This window comes from Ursus arctos, unplaced genomic scaffold (assembly GCF_023065955.2).
Source record: "Ursus arctos isolate Adak ecotype North America unplaced genomic scaffold, UrsArc2.0 scaffold_3, whole genome shotgun sequence".
Taxonomy (NCBI): Eukaryota; Metazoa; Chordata; class Mammalia; order Carnivora; family Ursidae; genus Ursus; species Ursus arctos.
Window position 1 is genome coordinate 65,905,618 of NW_026622985.1, and position 8,812 is coordinate 65,914,429.

General features: G+C 41.7%; 1 protein-coding gene across 9 annotated transcripts in view; it reads right to left on the reverse strand.

Annotated features, from left to right (window-relative positions):
- IMMP2L (inner mitochondrial membrane peptidase subunit 2) overlaps positions 1-6,161 on the reverse strand; it is an 821,223-nt gene extending 815,062 nt beyond the window's left edge. For 3 of the 9 annotated variants that reach the window (XM_057304130.1, XM_026509501.4, XM_044387639.3), the window contains exons 1-2: positions 6,096-6,140; positions 5,498-5,570 (exon numbers count right to left, since the gene is read on the reverse strand). The gene's annotated coding sequence lies outside the window, so the exon portion shown is untranslated. Of the gene's footprint in view, positions 1-5,497; positions 5,571-6,041 lie in introns of all 9 variants that reach the window. The other 6 variants (XM_044387634.3, XM_044387643.3, XM_044387636.3 and 3 more) reach the window with 5 other exon arrangements.
- Between the last annotated feature and the right edge of the window lie 2,651 nt (positions 6,162-8,812).

Here is an 8,812-nt window from a genome sequence, read left to right on the forward strand (position 1 = left end):
CACCTTCAACTACTCTCCATACAGTAGGCGCTCCGAAATCTGCATCTCCAGCCTCCACATCCCTTGTGATGCTCCAAGACCTCATATCCAACTGCCTCCTAGACAGCCCCAACTCGCCAAGGATATGCCTGCAAGCATTTTAATCACATGTCCCAACATGAACTCATCAGCTGCCCCTCCAACCTGCTTCCTCTTTGCTCTCCCCTCTCAATACCCAAAAACCTGGCAGCTATTGCAGCACCCTCACTCCTCCATTCCTGTTACATTCAAACAGTTGCAAAGACCAGCCAATTTTCCCTACTCCTAAATATTTTTCCTAAACATTCTCATTTATCTCCACTACTTTCAGCCTTGTCTCAGCTCTCAGGTTCCCATTATCCATACTAATACACTGTCTGCTTGGGCCTCCAGTCTTGCTTCCCCACCTGGCACCTCACTCTCCCCAATCTACCCAGCACACTGCTTTCACGGTGACCTTTCATGTCACTCACAATGCTGCATGTGGCATAGGAAGTGTGCCCTGACTTAGCTATCTGGTTTCATCTCCTTTCACTCCTGACTTTGCCCTTCACACTCTAATATAACTGACCTACATACAGCTCCCTGAACACACCAGGCCCTCATAATGCCATACAACTACTCACACTATTAGCCCTGCGTGGAAATGCCCTTTGCTGCTTGTCAACCTGCCCACTTCTACTCAGCTTTCAAGATTCAGCTCAAACACAACCACTGCTAAAATCCTCCCCTGGCATTTCCATCAGGGATCAGGAGCTCCTGTTAGCCTTCCTTTGTACTTATATCTCTGTTAGGGCAAATAGCACATAATATTTGAACTGTTGGTCAAGATGTCTATCTATTGTCCTACTAGACTAGAAGATCCTTGATCAAGGACAGTGACTTCATCCTTTTATCCTCAGCACAAGTTCAATGCACATAGCATATAGTTTAAAAGAAAAAAGGAATTAATGAACTGTAGGCCAATGAAAGGACAAGAAGATCAACTGGACTTCAAGTATAGAAGAAGTCCAGATCTTAAGGAAGTAGGGACACCTTTTATTAAGTCCCACCTACTAAAAAAACTGAAATAAATGATTATTCAGGTATTGTCAAGGTAACAAAAAAAAAAAAAAAAGAACTTATCAATAGACTAAGCAGGCAATAAAGAGGTAGGAATCAGCAGCTGACAAAAGATCAACAGAAAGGCCAGAGATAAAGGTGGTTCTTTCTACAGTCAAGTAATTAATTCATCGGCCTAAGCCCATGGACTGATCAAAAGATTGGCCCATTCCTCTGTCAGTGCACCATTCCTCCCCTTTGTCATTATTCTCCATAGCCTGTTCGAGCCTCCACTACTAAATTCCAGATTCCAGGGGTAATTTCCCTCTGCTGGAGCCACAGGTCCTACTAGTGGATTAGTCTGAGATATAAGGCAGGAGCTAGGGGCTAGGTTGGCAATCTTTGTTCTTGTGGCCAGGAACTAAAGGAAAGAAATGAAACTATTTACTGAGGGCCAGTTTTGTACTAGATACTGTGCTACTTTACACTCACTAAATCTCAGAGTAATCATGAGTTATTAACCCATTTTATAGATGAAGAATTTGTATCCAAGATCACAGCTAAGTAATCAGAGAACCTAAAAAACCCAGAGAGCCTGAAAACCCAGAGATAACAGCCTTTAGAGTATGTCTATACTCTTGACTGCCTCAAAATGAAAAGAGATGTAGTCTAGCTATTCTAAATTGGACTTCAGAATATATCACTCTCCAAAACACTATTATAAATGTTGGCTAAAGTCTACAGTATACCACTAATATGTAGTGGGCATACAATGAGTTAAAATAAGCTTTGGTGGGGCACCTTGGGTGGCTCAGTCGGTTAAGCGTTCAACTCTTGATCTCAGCTCAGGTCTTGATTTCAGGGTAGTTTTTTTAAAAACAAATAATAAAAAATAAGATAAGATAAAATAAATAAAATAAAATAAAATAAAATAAAATAAAATAAAATAAAATAGCTTTGGGGTCCTGATCTGGAAATCTAAATGCTACTTGTTATTTTATTCCTATAAGTACACTGTTCAACATGACCAAAAAAATGACTTGAAAATGAATTTCTGGAACACCATGGGCTCTTTAGCGAGGCTTTTCTTTAAGAATATTTTTCTTCCACAAAAAAATCACCAAGGATAGAAACTATTTTACCTTGTTAACTTGTAAGAACAATGACACTAGAAGACACCTGTGGGAAGTGTGCTTATCTGACCAGGTGCTCGTTTACAGTGTGCTGTCATTTGAATAAAACATCACACTAAACCCTACAGACCAGAGCTTATGATAGAATGCCACCAACTACAGCAGTACAGCTGATATGCCTATAATCTACTGACAAAATGTACTCCTTAGAAAAGTGAAACCAGATGTCTGGTGTAAAAATCAGATGTCTGTGGACTTGTCTTTCTTGGCTTTCAGAGCTGTATTAGATACACTAAATACACAGCTTAGCTGTATATTAAACCCACAACTTGGCAAAATCATGACAGTTTGGACATGAAGCATCAGCATTTTTATTGTAATTCTTATAAACCAAAGACATTTCTGAAATAGAAATCCTAAATTTAAGCACTCAGCTAAATGTGGTACTATGTCTTTCCCACGTTAGGAACAGTGTCAGAGCTTTTAAACACATTTATAGAAACCTTTCCCTTCATTTTTCAAGCTGACACTCTTTAGACATGGCTGTAGAATGATTTCATGGTGGGGGGAGGGGATTCAAACCCCATCAGGTGTCAGTCCTTGTCCCAGAAATTCTAGGATCAGGTTTAACAGGAGATCACTGTGAAAATGCAAACACCCACCTTCAGGAATGTAAGTAAAGTATGGTAAAGTAAATAAGTAAAGTAAATGTAAGTATGAGATACCTTGCTTCAATTGCAAAGATCATTAAGAATGTGATAGGTGACCAGATAAAAAGGGAGGGAAATTAACAGCTAGTATCTATATGCCAGATGTTGTTTTTTGCACATTTTTTAATATATTCATTGTTCTGTTTTGACAGGTGAAAAGTTAGGGAGCAAAGTTTTAACTGGCTCACAAAGTCACAGAGCTAATGAGGTAAGAGCCAGGACTTGAGACCATTTCTAAAAGACTCTGAAAGACATGCCACTTCTACATTAAGACTGGGGGGTGGAACAGGACTGGTGGTACACAGCCAAGAATATGGAGGTAAAAAGAAGAAATTTACAGTTTTGCCAAGTAATAACATATAATCATGAAACAAAAAGTTGAAGAAAGAAACAAATAGTTGAGAGGGTTCATCTGAGAGTCGGTTCATAAGAGACTCACTTTCTACCTTTTATATCCCTGCAAGACTCATTTTTAAATAACTTTTTTTAACCCTACATATCCTTTGTAGCCAGAAAAAGTCATCTTCAATAAAAAATGAAGTTAAATGTACAGAAACTCATACAAGTGAACAGCCTAGTATTTATTTTCTTAAGTGCATCATCCTTAATTAACACTCCATGTTTTCTCATCTTATGTCATCTTTATGGAACAATTCAAAATATTATCCTCATCTAAAATTTTTATAGTGGTACATTTATTATGTTGCAAAATGACTATACCACTATAATGGCACTCCAACTGGTCTTAAGGGTTAACTTGCCTCAAGCTTATGCACTCCTTGCTTGCTGACCTACGTTCCTTGGTCTGTAGCCAAGCTAACCTACTTTCCTTGAGATTTGCAAACCACTGGCCTTGAGGAGTGAAGGACCAAACTTTCCCAGAAGATAACGCCTAATCACATTTGAAAACAGCTGCTGCTGATGCCAGCAAGTCTGTTCAGGATCATGTAGGCATACCAATAACCTCCTGGGCCCCAGCTTCTCCTTCATGTAGCACCCCCTGCCCCATTTTTCACGCCTTCCCCTTTAAAACTCTCCAGTTTCACCTGGACTGAGAAGATGGGTCTTTAGGACATTAGTCCACCATCCTCCCAGGTTGCTGGCTTCTTGAATAAAACAATCTTTCCTTTCCTGCTTGACTCTCACCTGTCTCTCAAGTATTGATTTTCAAGCTGCCAGCAGCCAAACCTGAGTTCAGAACTGATTCTCTGTACAGTAACAACAATATTCTAAAACGGGACACAAATCACCATGGTCGGTAATTCTCGAAAGTTTATCACTGAAAGTACTAGAAGGCAGAAAAACAGCACTGTCCTTCCACAACACTGTACAGACCTGCACATGACTAAGATCAACAGTATAGGGAAGGTCTTGTGCATTAACACTTAAGTATTCCAAAAATCCACAGAAAACTGGTGAAAGGCCTTCTCCAAATGGCCATCTCCAAACCCAGTCTCATCATTTTTACCGTCCTACTTATGTATCAGTGTTCCACGCTTTTGTGGGAAAAGATAATGAATATCTACTGAATCAACGAATGAACCCATCATCAATAAACAACTATTTTCTGGTTTTTCATTAACTATATGGTTATCTAGCACTCGAGTCCACACAAATAAGAACACAGGTTCAAGACACAGGCAGCCAATGTCAAGTTGCCACAGAGGGCAATTCTAGCTTTCCTGTGTAAGTGTCCAAGAATGGTTTGCTACATTCTTGCTTGCCACTAACCTGAATTTTAACTAATTTAAAACGTTTGTTTATGTGAGACACATAGGATGCATAAGGTATTCCAAACCTTCTGACAGGAGCTGAGTTTCATTTCACCAGTAAGAAGGTAGAAGGACATATACTGGAGAAGCGACAGAAAATTTGCACAAAAGAACCATTGAAAGAGATCACACTGAAAATTACAGCAAACCCCCAAGGGCTTCAGTGTGCTGTCTGGCTACTTTTCAGAAGTGAACAGAATTATCTGTGAGGGGTATCAAAATGAAAGTCAAGAGAAAAAGGCCCAGGCTGGTAATGTCACCCCCCACACCAAAAAAAACAAAAAAACACCCCACAAACCTTCCTCTAAGAGCTCATGAGAAGATCCCAAAAGAATTTCAACAGTTATCATATTGCTAATTAACTTTACCCTTTGGCGGTCTAAAGAATTTTTACAGGAGTCTCTTCTTAAAATGTAATGATCTGTGGGTGGGGTTCCTGTCAATACTCAAGCAGGACCAGGAGTCTTCAATACTACAGTCTCTGGGATTAATCAAAGTTAGCTTAGAGAGAGACATGACTGGAGGCAGACAACTGCAAGACCCACGTTCCAAAGACGGGAAGGGTAATGACAGTTTTCTGTCAGGTCAAGTGGCGAAAAGGGATCTTCGCCAATCTGCCGAACTTCCAGCCAGCTCTACAGACTCTAGGCCTGAAAAAGCTCTTGGGTTTGGAGCCTGTGACCCTTGAAGGTGGGCCTCCGGTTCCTGATGAAATGGTAGAATCAGGCCCCTAACTCCCCCAGGGGCAGTTCTGAATCTAAATTTTCTCTCCCTCTCTTACTATAGTCCTAGCTCCTTCCACCCCTGATCGTTCCTTACTTACCCTTTCTCCCGTTCTTCCTCGGTGAGAAGGGGTAAGTGGTTATTTTGTGCCCTCGCCCAATTTGGCCAAAACCCTAAAAGTAAAAATGACAGAGACAGACAGGTGCTTTAAAATCCTGATGTTCAAGCCTCAGAAACTCCCACCACATGCCCAACAGTTCAAGGCAGAGGACAGCACGTCCCCACAGCGCTCCCTCACGGCCAAGGCTTGGAGCCGGAGTTGTCCCCTAAGAGGGGGACGCGGAGAGGGCGCGATCCGGGGGTGCCCACTTGGCGGGGAAGAGCGAGCCGCCTCCCGACTAGGTGTCGCCTCGGTTAGGCGCCGGTTTGCAACCTTCGTTAGCCTGAGGAGCCGGCGGCAGGGCCGGCCGCCGCGCGGGCCCTCAGATAAACACGCGCAAGCACACATGCTCGCGACACCGCAGGACTCGCGGCCGAGCAGCCCTCAGCCTCCCAGCAATTCCCGCCCCGCCGGGAGCCGACTCCCTCGTAAGGGTCCCAAGTCCAGGGGGCCGCCAGGTGTCGGCGGCTGCGCGCCCACCCACCCCCTCCAGCCTCTCGGAACCCCCGAACCGCCGCCGAGCTCCCGCCCTCCGCACCCGCTGCGCAGCTCAGCCCAGGGGAAGTCCCCACGCTAGCCCCGCCCTCCGCCAGCGCAAAGCTCCGCCTCCATTCCCCAGCGCGCGGGAGCCGCGCGAAGCTCCGCCCCCGGCGGAAAACCGGCACCGCCCCCTCCCCCCACGACCCCCCCGCCCCAGACCCGCCTGGGTTAGGCCCAAAACCCGTCGTGGAATTTCAAGGGATCAAAAGTAACATTCAGCAAGCAATGACCGAGCACTTACTCTAAATTCTGCACCGTACCAATGACAGAGAGGACAACAGAGAGCTGAAACTCTGAAACTGTGTCTTCAGCTCTCCCCCTTGTTACAGAGGTCAGGAAACGGAGACCCCATCAGTTGCTTGGAGTGCACATAGTGGCAAAGAGCCTTTCCAGTGTTCCCCCTCTGGACCCCGTTATTGCGCTTTTTCTACTAAAGTGTACACAGGAAAACTATTTCAATTTTGCTCTCTCTAGGCCAAGCCAAAAGGAATAATCCAGAAGAGGGGATTTACTTTGGAAAAGCTGGAATTTCATACCTAAGCTTTTATCTTCAAGTGGTACAGACTTACAGGTGGTTGTTAAAGCAACCAACCAACCAAGTGGAACCTAAACCTACCAAACAGACATAAAATATTTATCCTCTCTTTTATCCCTCCTCCAATTATATCTTTTATTATTTCTGTCTTTATCTTACTAATGGTGAGAAACTCTTCTGTGCATTTTCAAATCACTTAATACAAATGTTAGTACCGGGGGCTCTGGTACTTTGGTTCAGAATTAATTCTAAAAGTTTACGAACCTACTCAGAGACTCAAACGACCTGATAACGAGAACTCCTAGCATCTCCCGAGAATAAAATTGCTTTCCTGCAAAGAGGGTGTCGCCAGTTTTGTAGTTTTTCTCATTCATTACCGAAATAGTTACTGTAGGGCAAGTTCTACCCTGCCAGGGCTTAAGGATTTAATTGCATGAGCACTTAGCTGAGAGGACCACCATCATCAAATAGCAGTAGTGACCTGTCTGTAAATTTGACTGGACTCTATTGGCATTGTGAAAATTAATAAAGGGAAACCTCACTAAAGTGGAGTTGGGAGGCTACAACTGTACCACCCACTCCACATTAATTATAGACCCCAAGAGAGCAATCCTCAACAGGAAAGAATCATCAATGCCAGTCCTTAGCAGGGAAAGATGCACACTGCATCCCCTATAAGAAATGCGGAACCCAGCCAATGAGAAACCATCATCATTTTGCACTCTTGCTTTTCGCCAGCGGGCTTACGTTGAAAACAACACCTCCTGACGTCCTCCTTCTTCTCCATAAAATAACAATCCTCTCCTTTGTTTGTTGCATTTGCCTGTGGTTTTTGCCATAGCTTGCATATCCCAAATCGCACTTCTCTACTATTACTAAATAAACACATTTTGCTCATAAAGTAAGTGGCTGTTTTATTTTTTGGGTTAACGGTACTAATCATTAATAATCAATTTAGATGAACCCAAATTAAATACATGGAATTCCTGGCCATTAGGAGCTGACTCTTTGGAATGGAATATACATGGATAAATAACAAAGACAGGTATGTCTGATTTTTAGTATAAGGGAAGTTAATTAACATACAAAAAGTGTTGCTAAATCTGACTGAACTTTGTCACTAAGATTCATCAAATGGGCTTGAGAAGCTGACGTCACCTGGAAAGGCTACAGTATAGGGTATAGTGTATGATGCCAACTATGTGCCATTCTGGAAAAGGTAGAACTATGGAGACAGTAAAAAGATCTGTGCTTGCCCAGGGTTGCAGGGCTAGGGGAAGGGAAGAATAGGTGAAGCACAGATTTTTACGGCACTGAAAATATTCTCCATGACACTGTCAGGATGATATATAGCATTATACATTTGTCAGACCATAGAATGTACAATACCAAGAGTGAACAGTAACCATACACTACAGACTCTGAGTAACAATGATGTGTCAACGTAGGTTCATCGATTGTAACAAATATACTACTTTGGTTCTGGGATATTGATAGTTGAGAAAGCTGTGCAAATGTGGGGTCAGGGAATATATTGGAAGTCTATACTTTCTGCTCAATTTCTCTATAAAACTCCTCTAAAAAACAGTCTATTTAAAAAAAATGAAGCTGGGGTAAATCCTCAGAACATCCCATTTTCTTCAATCCATCAATTAAATTCTAAACTGAATATTTGGCTTTGTGTGTGGAGTTGAGATACAATGATTTGTCTTCTTATATTCGAACAGCCCTCCATGTGGCATTAATGTCATCAGAGAGAAAATGAATCATATATGTATTCCTCACTGAGGTACAAAATTAAAGTGTGGTTAGACATGTCTAATATTCAAGGAGATATTTAAGCAAGGTTAATCTGAAATAATTAAATTTACAAATTCTATGAATATATTTATATTTCAAATTAAATTTACAAATTCTATGAATATATTTATATTTCAAATCTATTTCTATTCATACATACTTAAAATTAGTAAGCAAATAGTCCAAGATAGCATAGAGGTTTTCACACTTTTTGGTCTCAAGATCTCTTTACGTTCTTAAAAATGAGAACTTTAAAGAGCTTTTGTTTGTGTGGGTTATATATGTCTATATTTCCTGTATTAAAAATTAAGACAGAAGAATTTTAGGCTTATGTTTAATTCACTTTTTTAAATGAAAAACCCATTACATGTTACTATAAT